Raw genomic sequence first — 17,192 nt, 5'->3', positions numbered from 1 at the left:
TAAATGTTTCATCTCCAGTGAGTGCCTAGTACAATTTTTCTTTTGTATTATATAGTTCATAAAGAAATGATGTCTGACACTTGAATGAAGCAGTGAAATACTGTAGTGCATTCCTTACAATGACAAGAGTTATCGCTAGTTTCAGAATGGGAAATGTTATTAAATGTTGTAATTTCTGGTGATTTTTAAAAAAAAAAATGCAAATTAATAAGTACAGCAAATTTGAAAGGTTAAACTTCTATGACAGTTTGGCTCAAATTAAATAACATACCCCCAGTTAGCATAGGAATATTAGGGATGTGGTCAGGTTCCCAACAGAATGTCAATCCTGATGGTAAGTGCTGGGGTTAGGCACTAGGGTGAGGATTAGGCTGCAGCGGGCTAGGGCCAGGGTTAGGCTGTAGGATGGATGGTTAGGGTTAGGCTGCGGGAGATGCAGTCAGGGTTACTCATCGGGATCAGTCAAGATTACCATTCTAAATATGCTTGACCCCTTTGTTTCATTTTTAAATAATATTGGTCCCTTTAAATGTATTATATATTATAGTATCCTCTTAATTTTGTAATATGCTCCAAAAATACAAAAATACATAATTGTGTCCTATAAATAAAGGCTGCAGTAACAACATTAAAATACATGCTCAGAAGCCTTCCAGTTCTTTAGTACTTAGTTGTGTTCTTTCTCCTGGTGATCTTGCCGTACAACACAGTCTGAGTGCAGAAGGCCTCTAAAAGAACTGGCCCATTGCTTTCCACTCCACTGACAAAGATTGCATTATCATATGCACAGATTGAAAATAACTGTTATAATTGTTTTTTGCCTATCACAAGTTCCATGATTTTATGTATGGGCATCCCATACCGGTGAGTTACAGTAGATCATCAATCAATTCTGAGGAAGACTTTGCATAATGCGGCTGCCTCCATAACAATAATGATGCTGAAGTTAATGAAAAATAACTTGGATGTTGGCAAAAAATTACACCTTCAACCAACCCCAACATAGTTGACCCAGAACTCATTCTTACAGATGTGTCCCTTTCTGTTGCTTCCATGATGCAAACTCGCACGTGACCATACCTTTATAGTTGGTTGAATATAACATCAGACCTAAAAAAAGTTCCAATAAAAGGACAAGTGTACTGATCGCCAGAAAACAAAGTCTACCAAAATATGACAAACAGAAGTTGCTTATTTTAAAGACGGTCATCAGTGACCTTGTTCCACTTCAGCTTGCAAATAAAGAAGCCTCTGTCAATAATATATCTTTCTGTACACGGAACAGCATCAATTGATGTTTGATTATTACAATGCTCATCAATGGCATGTGATAATTGTGGTTTATCGGCCTTTCTCAGAATGTGCTTGTCCTCAGTGATGTTGGGTATGCACTAAGTGTTAAATGTGTTATGATAATAAAAAACATAATAAAAAAATACAACTTAATATTGTATATCTGCTTAGACCTAATAACAGGTCACGGTTGGTCAACAATTTTGGTCTCTTAGACAAAATTTGTTGATTGAAATGAATCAGTTCATAGATTTAAAGAAACAATTATTGTTATACGTTTAAAAATAAGAAAGTTATAGGACATTGTCCGTTTTCCAAGGTTATCGATGGCCATCTATAAAATAACCAACTTCGGGTTGCCGTATCTTGGTAGACTTTTGGTACTTGTGTAGTTTCACGGCGCCACCGCGCACACAGTGAAACTTTGAAACTTGGCAGTCTGCCAGATTACTGTGCGCGTGCCGCTCTAGCTGTTTTCAGCGCAGTGCGTGGCTGCTTTCCTTATGTAAGCTACGTTATCAGCATAGCGCTGGGCAGCTGCAGTGCACCCAGCGCTGACAGGTCACTGTGGTACTTGTAGATCCACAGTGAAATAGGCAGTCCTGCGCACCGCTGACAACCCGCCAATTTAGACGCTAAAGCGTCTAAATCCAGACTCCTGCGCACCACTGACAACCCGGCAATATAGACGCTAAAGCGTCTAAATCCAGACTCCCTGAACTGGACACCCCAGCAATTTAGACGTCTAGATTTAGACGTCTAAATCCAGACTCCCTGCAAACCGCTAAGATGGGGGCATCTAAATTAAGACGGTAAAGCGTCTAAATTTAGTAGGGTCTAGTGGTACACTATTAAACCTGTTCACAATGACACTAGTCGACGTAACAGCTGTCGACCTTGTTAATTCCACTATCCACGCCAACCCGAAGCGTGGCGAGCGCAGCGAGCCCGCAAGGGGCGGCGGTACGCGTCCTACGACCTTTTCATACCCCCACTATCCACGTCGGCGTGGAGTTGATTTTATAAAGTGTGGCGAGCGCAGCGAGCCACCGAGCCCGAAGCGTGGCGAGCGGACGCGGATACCTTCACAGGTATTCGCGGCCCCTTGCGGGCTTCACAGGTATCCGCGTCCCCTCGCGGGCTTCACAGATATCCGCGTCCCCTCGCCACGCTTCGGGCTCGGTGGCTCGCTGAGCTCGCCACACTTTATAAAGTCAACTCCACGCCAACGTGGATAGTGGGGGTATGAAATGGTCGTAGGACGCTTACCGCCGCCCCGCGGCGGGCGCCCTGCGCTCGCCACGCTTCGGGTTGGCGTGGATAGTGGAATTAACAAGGTCGTTAGCTGTTATGTCGACTAGTGTCATTGTGAACAGGTTTAATAGTGTACCCCTAGACCTTACTAAATGTAGACGCTTTACCGTCTAAATTTAGATGCCCCCATCTTAGCGGTTTGCAGGGAGTCTGGATTTAGATGTCTAAATCTAGACTTCTAAATAGCCGGAAGAGTCTAAATTGCCGGGTTGTCAGTGGTGCGCAGGACTGCCTATTTCACTGTGGAACTACAAGTACCACAGTGACCTGTCAGCGCTGGGTGCACTGCTGCTGCCCAGCGCTATGCTGATAACGTAGCTTACATAAGGAAAGCAGCCACGCGCTGCGCTGAGAACAGCTAGAGCGGCACGCGCACAGTAATCTGGCAGACTGCCAAGTTTCAAAGTTTCACTGTGCGCGCGTTGGCGTCGTGAAACTACACAAGTACCAGACTTTTTTTCTGTTGATCAGTACAACCATTTGTTGGAATTTGTTTTAGATTAGTTTTTCCTAACTGCTATGTTACATTATGTGTTTGAAAAATTAAAGGAACTGATTGGCTGGTACCTTATTTCTATCCCCATTATCTCCCCCCAAGGCTTAGTACATAGCTGCCTAAGTGGAAATTATCATACAGTATTACTCACATTGGGGCAGATGTATTAAGCCTTAACAAGAGATAAATGCAAGGGTGATAAGGAGAGATAAACATCCAGCCAATTACATACCTCCCAACTTTAGTAGCCTAGTAGGCGGGAAGCTGCTGCTGCGCGCCGAAGACGCGCCCGAAATTTTGGCCTAATTTGGGGGCGTGGTCTATACTCGCGGCTCCCCCGCGAGGCCACGCCCCCATTTTGCCGCTATGGGGGCATGACTCAGAGGCTCTGTGAGCCTTTAGCCATGCCCCCAGCCCCCTGGCTGCGGGAATAGACGCTGTGCGCATGCGCACAGCGTTTATTCCCTGCTGCTTAGCAGCTGACAGGGGGGACTCCCAACAGCCCCCCCACACCGCGGGACACTGCCGCCCGCGGGTGGGACAGCGGGACAGGCCCTGACAATCAGGACTGTCCCGATAAAATCGGGACTGTTGGGAGGTATGCAATTACCTGCTAACTGCCATGTTACAGGCTGTGTTTGAAAAAAGTCAGTAAGGAGCTGATTGGCTGGATGTTTATCTCTCCTTATCACCCTTGCATTTATCTGTTGTTAAGACTTAATACATCTGCCCTGGTATAGAACGTGTAATGGAAGGATAATAGATGGATGTTGGAAGATTAAGGGGTCCCTGCAGCATATGAAAAGTCAGCGGCAGGGTCCCTGCAGCAGATAGGAACTAGTAGTGGTATTGGCTGCTATTTCCCGTATGCCACTAACTTCCCATTCGCGGCAGGGACCGCCTGCGCTGTGACGCTGCCTGAGCACAGGGTGGCAGGAGCCCGACACACCGGTCGGTGTGGGGGCACCTTCTGTGTGGGGGCCCTGGGGCAACCGCCCCTGTCGCCCTGTGCTTAATCCGCCTCTGATAATAATAATTTCAAAATGTAAATCCTTACTGACTTGTGTAGGTCAGTCAGAAGTCACTCACTGTAATAAAGGGGCAGATAGCAATCATCTTACTCGTTTTAATATGTATATGACTGAGGGGGAGATTCTCTAAGAATCTCCGCCCCCCTTCACCGCCCATCGCATATTTAATTATCGCATATGCTGTAACATATGTGATAATTAAGGCAAAGGACAGCTCTTGCGTTAAGAGCTGTCCTTTGCGGTGAGAGTCGCCGGGTCCCAGCAGGTCCCGGCGTAATTTGAGTAACAAAACATAAAAATAATCCTACCTTGAAATGGTGACAAGTGTAGAAAGAGAACCTTCCAATGTATTTCAGGGCTGTGTATAGCTCAAATTAGCTATTTCCCTAAATAGCCTGCAGCGTTGGTTAATATTGCGGTCAGGTGTATGTAATTTAGGTGTGTTTCACGTTAATTAGCAGACCCATTGCGGGCGTACTCAGGCGGAAAGTCTAAGAGTGGTATGGAGTACTCTTTGGCGTGCGTGCGCTCTCGGAGTGAGGCGGATGCAACTCCGTGCAGTTTCAGTACACCCCCCCGTGTACGCCCAGGTATACGCCCAATTTTGCCCACTTTTATGGCCTCTCCCCTAAAAACGCCCACATTACGCCCACTTTGACCATGTGCGTGCGGACAGGAGCTTTTGAACGGAATGGTCTGTTCGCAAGCGGAGTGCTGTCGTCACACATGCGCATAGCGAACGGTAAGCATACGCAGAAGAAAAAAACAGCGTACCGTCCGAACACGGACAGGACCGCACCAACCAGAATAAGGCCCTTACGTCTGTAAATGTAATGCTCTAATTGTTATTTCTAAAATGTCCGTATTAATGTATAATAATTGTAACTGTGTTTAATCATATACAGTAATAGTTAAACCAAGGGTAGGCAAGCAATTTTTACTGCAGTCCGTATATTTATAACTAGCTGACCCGCCCGGCGTTGCCCAGGAAAACCTTGGGGTTTCTTTATTTCCAAAATTGCTGAAAAATGTCATCTTACAGTATGCTGTGCCAAAGACCTAAGATTGTAATTTGTTATAGATTCCACCATAATGTTAGAATGTGTTTGCATTGATACTCAATGACGGCAATGAAATCAGGTGTGGTGTTGTTGTTTGAAACACAACGCTCCTGAGTTGATAACTTGTATGTGTTGATGAATTCCACATCCACTCCTGAGATTTAGCACCTACTGTATGACATATCCTCCAACATCTGAGGGTCAGAAATCGGTACAAAATCAGAAAGGGACGTGGCCACACCTCCATTTCTATACTTTCAATGCTACAGTTTCTAGGGTGTGTAATTACAGGCGCTGAGTGCGTGGGGACCGGGTGGGCGTTACTTACCGCGCCATAATTAATTAAAAATTCACTGCTCCCTGCCACTGCCACTCCCCTCACCGAACCTGCCTGCAGCAGTCTCTGAGGTCTGGGGATCAGTAAAGCACATGCACCGGGCATCTCTACCAAACAGTGGGGCAGCCCCTGAGTGTGGGAGCAGGTCCGCGGGCCTGGCCACATGATGTCATGGCGTGACGCACGCTACCCGCACTACTGTAATGCACCACTGGGAATGGGTGCAATGGGCCAAATTCTTCCCTACACCCGCCGGGCCAATCCACTGAACCAGCCATCACAATCATCAATGGGTGCATTGATAAGGTTTGGAGTGTAAGAAGTTGAATTGCCATGTTACAAAGTGTACAATTGACTCAATAAATTGTGAAAAAAAAATGTAAGTGTACATAGAAGTACAATCAAGAAATGAAAGTAGGATTAAATAATAAGTTCTGATTCAAACTGATAATTGTTTGGATGGGGTGGGTTGTGAAACAAATCTATAGGTAGGGGTATGGATATTGTGGGCATAATTGGTGTTTGTTACACCTACAGGGGCTCCTCAATTGATGGGATTTTCACTACAGTGTCACAGTCACAGTGTCACCATAGGGGGATTTCCAATTGGGGTCCAGGTGGTCTTTTAGGGACCCTTTACAATCCTGTAGGTCTCTTCTCCTTGAGCTTACGGTCTCCCTTAATGATAGTCAATCACTGAGGGAGACCGTAGGCTCCAGGAGAAGAGACCAACGGGATTGTAAAAGGGTCCCTAAAAGACCCCCTGAACCCCAATTTGAAATCCCCCTACGGTGACACTGTAGTGAAAGTTTCTCATCAACTGGGGACCCCCTGTAGGTGTACCAAACACCAATTATGCCCACAATATCCATACCCCCTCCACCTATAGATTTGTTTCGCAACCCACCGCCATCCAAACAATTATCAGTTTGAATCAGAATTTATTTTTTAATCCTACTTTCATTTCTTGATTGTACTTCTATGTACACATATTTTTTTCACGATTTATTGAGTAAATTGTACACTATAACGTGACAAATCTTCATCTCAGTCTTATTCTTCAACTTCTTACACTCATAACATTCAAACAAATGCATGCAGCGCTCATGCCCATCGACCAAACATTATCTATGAACCAAAAGAGTCTGGGAAACCCTTAAGGCAGAGCAGTGCCTGATATCCAACTGACTAACAGGGTGAGTGCAGTGTACCCACTTTGTATTGATCAATGGGTGCAATGGCCAGGACAAAGATTTCTCAGTGCAACTGGCTGGGGAGCGCAGTGACAGGCTGGAGGACTGGAGAGACAGATATGGGGAACAAAGTAGAAACGGTACATTAGGTACAGTTTTTGTTTGCCGGTATAGACTGTTAAATAAACTGCAAATTATTTTTTATGTGTTCTGTGTGTTTGTGTGTGTTGTACTGTTTTTGTGTGTGTATGTTGTAGTGTATGTGGTTGTGTGTGTTCTATTGTATGTATCTGTCCAATGCGTAAGTGTGTGAGGTGTGCTACGTATATACAGTATGTGTGTGTGTTGTGTCTTTGTGTATCTGTGCAATGTTTAAGTGTGTGTTTTGTGTGTGTGTTGTACTTTTTTTGGGGTGTATGTGGTGAATGTGGGTGTGTGTTGTGCTGTTAGAGGTATGTTATGTGTGTGTGTTGTGTGTATCTGCCCTATGTGTAAGTGCGTAAGGTGTGCTATGTATAAATCTGTGTGTGTGTGTGTGTAGTGTGCTGTGTGTATCTGTGCAATGTTTAAGTGGGTGTGTTCTGTGTATTGTACTGTTTTTGGGTGTGTGTTGTAGTGAATGTGGGTGTGTGTTGTACTGTGAGTGTTGTGTGTATCTGCCGAATGTGTAAGTTTGTGAGGTGTGCTACGTATATATGTGTGTGTAGTGTGCTGTGCGTATCCTGGCAATGTTTAAGTGTGTGTGTTCTGTGTGTTTGTTGTACTGTTTTTGGGTGTGTGTTGTAGTGTGTATGGATTTGTATTGTACTGCATGTGGTGTGTTGTGTGTGTGTATCTGTCCAATCTGTGTAGGTGTGTGAGGTGCTCTACGTATAAATGTGTGTGTTGTGTGCTATGTGTGTGTATGTGGTGTACTGTGTGTGTGTGTGCGTGTACAATGTGTACGTGTGTGTGTGTTATGTGTGGTCTATGTATATCCTCAATTATTTCCTAATTGTTTAAAGCCTTCACCATAATGTTAGAATGTGTCATTCATACTCAATGACAGCAATGAAATCAGGTGTGGAGTTGTTCCTTCGCAACAGTTTCCCAGATCGTCGATCTTTTCCCCAGAACATCAATGAAGGAAAATTAAAACTTGGTGTTTTTTAAATTTCTAAGTGAAATTTCCCAAAGACGGCTTCGAGGTGCACACCACCGGGTCCAGAGGTATCTTTTTGCTGAATTTGGTGTCTCTGAGTGCCACGGTGTGTCCGCAATGCGACGGACACGCACACACACTCTTCAACTTATTAAATAGATATATATATATATTTGGTCTATCTATAATACTTTAACTGACCCAGCATATACTATATATATAAGTGCCCATCTCTGTGCTTTGCTCCGCCCCTCTCTGGAAACCCCCTTATGAAAATCCTGCGTTTGCCCCTGCCCTCCCCCCATTCGCGGGACCCCCGCAACCCCCCTCCCGTGATTTGCGGGACCCCTGCGACCCCTCCTCCCCCCATTTGCGGGACCCCGCAACCCCCCTCCTGTGATTTGCGGGCCCCCCGCGACCCCCCCCTCCCGCGATTCGCGGGACCCACACGACCCCCCCTCCCGCGATTCACGGCACCCCCGCGACCCCCCCTCCCGCGATTCGCGGGTTCCCCACGCCCCCCCCCTGCGATTCGCGTGCCCCCCGCGACCTCCCCCCCGCGATATGCGGGACCCCCGCGATTTGCGGGACCCCCGCGACCCCCCCGGGCGATTCGCGGGATCCCCGCAACCCCCCCTCCCGCGATTCACGGCGCCCCCCTCCTGTGATTCGCGGACTCCCCCCTCCCGCTATTCACAGCAACCCCTACGGACCCCCTCACACGATTTGCGGCCCCACACGACCCCCCCGCGATTTGTGGCACCCCCGCAATTCACAGCACCACCGCGCCCCCTCCTGCGATTCGACCTGCCCCCCTCCCGTGATTCGCTGCGCCCCCCTCCACGGAACCCCATAGCACCTCCGGCGCCCTCTCCCGCGATTCATGACCCCCCGCACCCCCTTCCGCGATTCGCGGACCCCTGCGCCCCCCCTCCCTTCATTCACGTCACCCCGCGCACCCCTTCCGCGAGTCACGGACCCCCACGACCCCCCCTCCCACAATTCTTTGACCCCCACAACCACCCTCCCGCAATTCAAGGCCGCGGCCCCCCTTCCAGCGATTTAAGGCCCCCCTGCGCCCCCTCCCACAATTTGCAGACGCCCACCCCCTCCCACTAATTGCAGATCCCTGCACCCCTCCTGCAATTTGCAGACCCCCCTGACCCCTTTCCAGCAATTCCCCCCCAGCAGACTCCTGATCCTGCATTTCACATACCCCCGTGAGAAAGTGGGATAAAAGTGGGATCCTGTACCGCCACAAGCAGGTGCCGCACCTAGGTGGGAAATCCGGCCTTGGCTGCTGCACTGCAGGTTCCCCCACTGCCAGAAGTGTCCCCACAGTCCTCTGCACCAGCGCCACAACTTTTATCAATGTCTTGCCCACATACCACTATTATACAGCCTCCTGCTCTCATACACCCCCTTACTCCCTCCCAGTGCGAGGAGACGCTCACCCACTTCCGGGAGCTGCATACTGTCCCCCACCCTCCTCCAGTTCTAGGGATGCCCGTCGACCATCAATGATTTCAAATCATTGATGGTTTATGGCTGATGTTGAATACTTTTTGCCATCGATGTGGGAGGACCAGATGGTTTCCCTACATGGCAAAGGAGAACCAATCAAGTTTCAATTTTTTTTTAAGGTGCAGGGACACGGAGCATAGCTCCGCCCCCCACACCCGGAAGTCCCGCCACCGAGTTCTGATTGACCCATGGTCTATTCAGTCAGATGTATTGGATGACCATCGATAGCTACAACAATCGATGGTTATCCAAGTAATATGTTACTACTATCGATGGCATGGTGCAAAATCGCCATCAATGCCAACATCAATGGCGTCTGCACCAATGCCCATCCCTACTCTGCAACAGCCAAAAACCTTTACTACCCCTCATGCCCACACACCTCTATCACTGCCCTGCCTCCTGTTCTCCTGCCCCGTAACTTCAGCCAGTGGGAAGCCGCTCACCCTGTGTTGCCCACATTCCCCTATCATGCTTTACCACCCAGCCCCCTGCTCTCATGCACCCAAACTCCCACCCAGTAGGAGGAGACACTGACTCACAGGCACCGTCCTGTACTCCTGTGCTGCCACACTGGACCCTCACCCACTGGCAGAAGGTGCACAGTATCCCCCACCCTCCTATTTAGTCCCCCATATGCCCACACACCCACTTTCCTGCTCTCCTGAACCGTAACTTCCACCACTGGGAACTGTGTAGCCCACATACCCCTATCATGCCTCATAGCTGTTATGCACACGGGTGTCCTCTCCAAAATTAAGGGACACGGGTGTCCTCACCAACCCTAACTCCGTTGCCTCTACCTGGAGTCGATGGACAAATGCAGTGCTAGTCTTCACCTGGGCCTGTCTCGGCTGAAGGGCGAATTAGGTCCGCCCCACTCCGCTACAGGCAGGTCTTAAGTAAGGACAATTCAACCGCCGAGGCCAGGTGAGAACAAGGGTAAAACTAACTAAACAACCTGGTGAGGACAGCCCCGTCCTAAGGGCGGACTTGAGGGACGCCCCGTGAACAGGATACTTCTGTGGAAATATGTATACCAGTGAATGTAACAATACACATGAGTTTGACCCAATAAGAAAGGAATACAAGTAAACCCAAGGGGGGTACAGGTGTAACAATACACAACGATGACACAATAACAAAATAACGAGTGTGACCCCACGGGGTAGTACCCTGGGATTCGGGTGTAACAATACACAAAGAAGATGACTCAATATATATATATATATGCACGGAGATCTCAGAGTAGATGGTAAGGTAGAAAATCCAACTTATCTGAGACCAGGGACTGCTGCAGGCAAGGCAGATTACCGCCAGGAAAAATAGCCAGGAGGCGGATGGGAATGCAGGATGCTGCAGCTGGAAATCCTCCAACAGGCAGGAGCAGGACAAGACAGCCAGGAACCGGGAACACTCAGAACGCAAGGCATGAACTATAACCGGCGTCTGAGTGTCCCGGTGAAAAGGTTTAAATAGAGCGCCGGCCAATGGTGAGCAGCTGCGGCTAATCAGGTGGGCGGACAGCTGAGCCGGAGTCTTCCCCTTCCGCCTGGTTGCCTGGCATCCTCCGTCGCCTAGGCAACCGCTGCGGCTGTGGGGGAAGAGACTGAGGAGGCAGACTTGGACGCAGGGCGGCGTCTGCTGGGTGTCGCGGCCTGCTGACGCAGCCGTGACCAATGACGCGAGGGCGTCCCGGCTGCCTGGGAACAGCCAGGACGTGCTGCAGGGAAAACGCCGGGCTACTCGCGCGGGGCCTGACAGTTCCCCCCCCCCTTGAGGAGGGGTCACCGAACCCTTACTGCCAGGTTTCAAAGGAAATCTGTTAAAAAATTCCTCCCGAAGCCTGGGAGCGTGTAACAACCTGTCAGGAACCCAAGACCTCTCTTCATCCCCAAAACCCTGCCAATGAACCAGAAACTTAAGCTGCCCCCAAATGACTTTGGAATCTAAAATACGTTCTACCACAAATTCCTTATGGCCCTTAACAAGGACTGGTTTACCGCGCTGCCTTGGGTGAAAAAGTGTAGAGACAGGCTTGAAAAGGGAGCAATGGAAGACATTATTAATTCTCAAAGACCTGGGTAACTGCAACCTGAATGCTACCGGGTTGATTTGTTCAATAATGAGGAAAGGTCCGATGAATTTGGGGCCCAGTTTCGGACACCTCTGACGAAGCTTGATATTCCGAGTTGACAACCAAACCTTTTGCCCAATCCTAAACAGACATGGCCTCCTGTGCCTATCGAAAAAGACTTTGGACCGAGCAGAGGACTGTTTAAGGGCGAGATGAACCTTCTTCCAAGACTCTCTGAGAAGAGAGACTACAGAGGATGAAGACTGAGCTGTATTCATGGGAATGTCGAAGGAATTACATTTAGGATGAAACCCAAAATTACAGAGAAAAGGCGACCTTTTGGATGACACATGATAAGCGTTGTTATAAGAGAACTCGGCTAAAGGTACCAGCTCTGCCCAATTTCTCTGACACTTAGATACAAAGCAGCGTAAATATTGCTCTAAGGCCTGGTTGGTCCTTTCGGTTTGTCCGTTGGATTGTGGGTGATACCCAGAGGACAAACTGAGCTGAATCCCCAGACTGGAACAAAAACTTCTCCAAAACCTGGCCACGAACTGAGAACCCCTGTCCGAAACTATGTCCCTGGGGAGACCATGAAGTCTAAAAATGTGAGTAATGAACAATTGAGCTAACTCTTTGGCAGTGGGGAGCTTGCGCAAAGGTACAAAATGTGCCATTTTGCTAAACCGATCGACCGTAACCCAAATGGTGGTGAAATGGGCCGAAGGAGGAAGGTCGACAATGAAATCCATAGAAATATGGGACCATGGTCTCTCCGGAATAGACAAAGGAAGGAGTTGCCCCACCGGTGATAATCGAGAGGACTTGTGCCGAGCACAAATCGGACAAGAGGAAACAAAGCGAGTAACGTCCTGTTTCATGGTGGGCCACCAGACTGCTCTGGACAAGTGTTCAAGGGTCTTGGTGGTACCTGGATGTCCAGCAAGTCTACTAGAATGAAAATCCTTGAGGACCAACTCTCGTAAACTCTTGGGAACAAAAAGCCGATCCTGCGGTGTCAACCGGTGAGCAGAGGACTGAGAAGCGAGGACACGTGCTGCCAATTCCTGGGTCATACCAGCAATAATAACAGAAGACGGGACAATGGGCACAGAATCTGGTCTGGCACCCTGAGTCGTCTGAAAGCTATGAGAAAGTGCGTCAGCTTTGATGTTCTTAGGACCTGGTCTAAAGGTGATAACGAATCGGAACCTGGCAAAAAACAGAGCCCAGCGTGCTTGACGAGGGTTTAATCGTTTGGCCGATTCGATGTACGCCAGGTTCTTGTGATCTGTGATTACAGTGATGAGATGCTCTGCTCCCTCAAGCCAATGACGCCATTCCTCAAATGCCCATTTTATGGCCAGGAGTTCTCTATTGCCAACGTCGTAATTCCTTTCTGCCGAAGAGAACTTGCGAGAAAAATAGGCACAAGGATGAATCTTGTGTTCATGGACGTCTTCCTGAGAGAGAACTGCCACGGCCCCAACATCGAAAGCGTCTACTTCAACCAGGAATGGATTTCTGGGATCCGGATGGCGAAGAATGGGGGCCGAACAGAAAGCCTTCTTCAGTTTCTCGAAGGATTGGCTGGACCAATTTTTGGGGTCTGCTCCCTTACGGGTTAACTCGACAATGGGGGCGGCAATGTCTGAAAAGGAGCGGATAAACTTGCGGTAATAATTAGAAAATCCTAAGAATCTTTGAACCGCTTTGAGATTGTTGGGGCGAGCCCAGGAAAGAATTGCTTGTACTTTACACGGATCCATAGAAAACCCCTTGGAGGTGATGACATAACCCAGGAAGGAAATCTGGGACACTTCGAACTCACATTTTTCCAACTTGGCATATAAGTGATTCTCCCGTAGCTTTTGGAGAACCATGCGGACATGTTGTCGATGTTCAGAAAGACTTTTGGAAAAAATTAAAATGTCGTCAAGATAGACTACTGCAAATAACCCTAAAAAAGGCCTGAGCACTTCGTTTATGAGGTCTTGGAAGACTGCGGGGGCGTTGGCCAACCCAAACGGCATCACCAGATATTCGTAGTGGCCAGTATGGGTATTAAAGGCCGTCTTCCACTCGTCCCCGTGGCGAATTCTTATGAGGTTATATGCTCCCCTCAAATCGATCTTTGAAAATACGACCGCTATCCGGATCTGATCGAACAAGACCGAAATGAGGGGTAACGGGTAGGAATTCTTTATCGTGATCTGATTCAGAGCCCGGTAGTCAATACAAGGGTGTAAGGACCCGTCCTTTTTCTCCACAAAAAAACCCCCGCCCCCACAGGAGACTTAGATGGGCGGATGAAACCCTTCTCAAGGCTTTCTTTTATATACTCATCCATAGCCTGGGATTCAGGGACAGATAGGGCATATAAACGTCCCTTGGGGAGCCTAGAGTTGGGGACAAGATCAATGGCACAATCAAAGGAACGATGAGGGGGCAGCGTCTCTGCCTCCTTCTTGGAGAAAACATCAGAATAATCCCGATAGGGAAGAGGTAAAGCCGACAGGACAGGGTGTGAGGCTCGGAGAGGAAGAGAAAGACAGTTGTCCGCACATGAGGACCCCCACCGAGTGATCTCCCCCGAAACCCAATCTATGTTGGGGTTATGTTTCTTTAACCAAGGTAGGCCCAAGACAAGAGGAGCAAAAGGACAATGAAAGATGAAAAAAGACATCTCTTCGGAGTGGAGGGCCCCAATCGACAATCGAAGGGGTGGAGTGCGTGAGGAAATACTGCCATTGGAGAGTGGGAGACCATCTAACCCACAAACGGAGATGTTCCCCTCAAGGGAAATGGGATCGAACCCTAAGGAATTGCCGGCCGCTCCACAATCCAAAAAAGCAATAACCTCCGACACCTGCTTCCCAAAGGAGAGGGTAACACAAAGTAAGACGGAATCAAGGGGGGAAAAACAAGTTAGGCCTAAGTGCACTCCCCCGAAGTCACCTAGGCCCTGTCTTTTCCTGCCTTAAGAGGGCAGGCCACAGCACGATGTCCCTGACCTCCGCAGTAGAGACACAAGCCCTTAAGTCTCCTACGGTTCTTTTCGGAGGCGGAAAGGCAAGTGGCCCCAATCTGCATGGGCTCTTCACCTGAGACCTCCGGAGTATCCCCGGAAGGGTGAGAGGAAAACACCCCGACTCCCTCTCCCTCTGACGTTCACGAAAACGCCGGTCTACCTTGATGGCTAACTGCATGATCTCATCCAGAGAAGTGAGAGAGGGATAATGAACCAACGCGTCCTTAAGACCCTCAGATAACCCAATTCTGAATTGACTGCGCAGGGCTGGGTCATTCCACCCTGAATCAGTTGCCCATCTCCTAAACTGAGTACAATAGCCCTCTGCAGTACATTGACCCTGCCGTAGTGCCCGCAGATTAGCCTCGGCAGAAGCAGATCGATCAGGGTCATCATACAACAAGCCCATAGCAGAAAAAAAAGAGTCAACGGAGGAAAGAGCTACATCTCCAGCTGAGAGGCCAAACGCCCAGGTCTGTGGATCTCCCTGGAGGAGGGAAATAATTATGCCTACCCGTTGGAACTCAGAGCCAGATGAGACCGGCCGGAGCTTAAAATATAATTTACAGGCCTCTCGAAAGTTATAGAACTGTGAGCGATCCCCAGAGAAGCGATCTGGGAGACTAAGTCTAGGCTCAGGGTTTTTTGAAGCAGACACGACACCATGGACCCGCTCCTCTTGTGTGTTGACCCGGAGTGTAAGCTCCTGAAGTTTTTGTGTAAGTGAATGCATTTGTCCTACCAGAGCATGACTGGCGGCCTGCTGCGCAGGATCCATGATAGAAATTAAACTGGGCAAGGGTCTTTGTGGCCGGTTATAATGTTATGCACACGGGTGTCCTCTCCAAAATTAAGGGACACGGGTGTCCTCACCAACCCTAACTCCGTTGCCTCTACCTGGAGTCGATGGACAAATGCAGTGCTAGTCTTCACCTGGGCCCGTCTCGGCTGAAGGGCGAATTAGGTCCGCCCCACTCCGCTACAGGCAGGTCTTAAGTAAGGACAATTCAACCGCCGAGGCCAGGTGAGAACAAGGGTAAAACTAACTAAACAACCTGGTGAGGACAGCCCCGCCCTAAGGGCGGACTTGAGGGACGCCCCGTGAACAGGATACTTCTGTGGAAATATGTATACCAGTGAATGTAACAATACACATGAGTTTGACCCAATAAGAAAGGAATAAAAGTAAACCCAAGGGGGGTACAGGTGTAACAATACACAACGATGACACAATAACAAAATAACGAGTGTGACCCCACGGGGTAGTACCCTGGGATTCGGGTGTAACAATACACAAAGAAGATGACTCAATATATATATATATATATATATATATATATATATATATATGCACGGAGATCTCAGAGTAGATGGTAAGGTAGAAAATCCAACTTATCTGAGACCAGGGACTGCTGCAGGCAAGGCAATTACAGGCAGGAGCAGGACAAGACAGCCAGGAACCGGGAACACTCAGAACGCAAGGCATGAACTATAACCGGCGTCTGAGTGTCCCGGTGATAAGGTTTAAATAGAGCGCCGGCCAAAGGTGAGCAGCTGCGGCTAATCAGGTGGGCGGACAGCTGAGCCGGAGTCTTCCCCTTCCGTCTGGTTGCCTGGCGTCCTTCGTCGCCTAGGCAACCGCTGCGGCTGCAGGGGAAGAGACTGAGGAGGCGGACCCGGACGCACGGCGGCGTCTGCTGGGTGTCGCGGCCTGCTGACGCGGCCGTGACCAATGACGTGAGGGTGTCCCGGCTGCCTGGGAACAGCCGGGACGTGCTGCAGGGAAACCGCTGGGCTACTCGCGCGAGGCCTGACAATAGCCCAGCGTCCTGCTCTCATGCACCCTAACTCCCACCCAGTAGGAGGAGACACTGACTCAGGGTCACCGTCCTGTACTCCTGTGCTGCCACGCTGGACCCTCACCCACTGGCAGAAGCTGCACAGTGTCCCACACCCTCCTCTTTAGTCCCCCTAATGCCCACACACCGCTATCACTACCCAGCCTCCTGTTTTCCTGTGTCGTGACCTCCGCCAGTGGGGAGCCGCTGACCCAAAAACACCCTACTATACTATTGCACACACACACACACACACCTAAACAACCGCTTTTTAATTAAACAAAACAATACAATACACACCCCCTTCCAAATCATATGCTCTCTATTTAACACATTTCACCTATAACTCAAGTTGCAATACAAGAATCTTTCATACAATTCTAACCATATGTCTCAAAATACAAACGTTCACAAATTAAGGGGGCACAGCCCCTTACGACGGTGTGAAGAGCGCCCGTAGGGCGCGATGAATCACCTAGTATATATATATTTCGTATATATTTATTTATTAAGGGGGCACAAAGGCGGATAGAAAAGCTGGAAAAATTACCACTAGGTGCTCGATATATAAATAATGAATATGTTAAAAATTACACATTATTTTATTGAACATATATCAATTACAAAATACACAACAAAATACACAAGTATATGGGAAACATGTTTAGGAATACAGTTCAATAGTGAGCTCACTTACATGTATGGATAAGTGTCCCTTGATGGCTGGGGTGCAGCACAGATATCAGCTCATCAACTTGTAATTCCTGAACCGCGTTCCTATGTCTGGTTCCCACACACCTACACAAGGCCCTTATTCTGATTGACGCGTACTTTACCGCATACTTTCGGATCG

The sequence above is a fragment of the Crinia signifera genome, chromosome 8 (genome assembly GCF_055691185.1).
Source record: "Crinia signifera chromosome 8, ASM5569118v1, whole genome shotgun sequence".
In the NCBI taxonomy this organism is placed as follows: Eukaryota; Metazoa; Chordata; class Amphibia; order Anura; family Myobatrachidae; genus Crinia; species Crinia signifera.
This window is presented reverse-complemented; position numbering follows the sequence as displayed.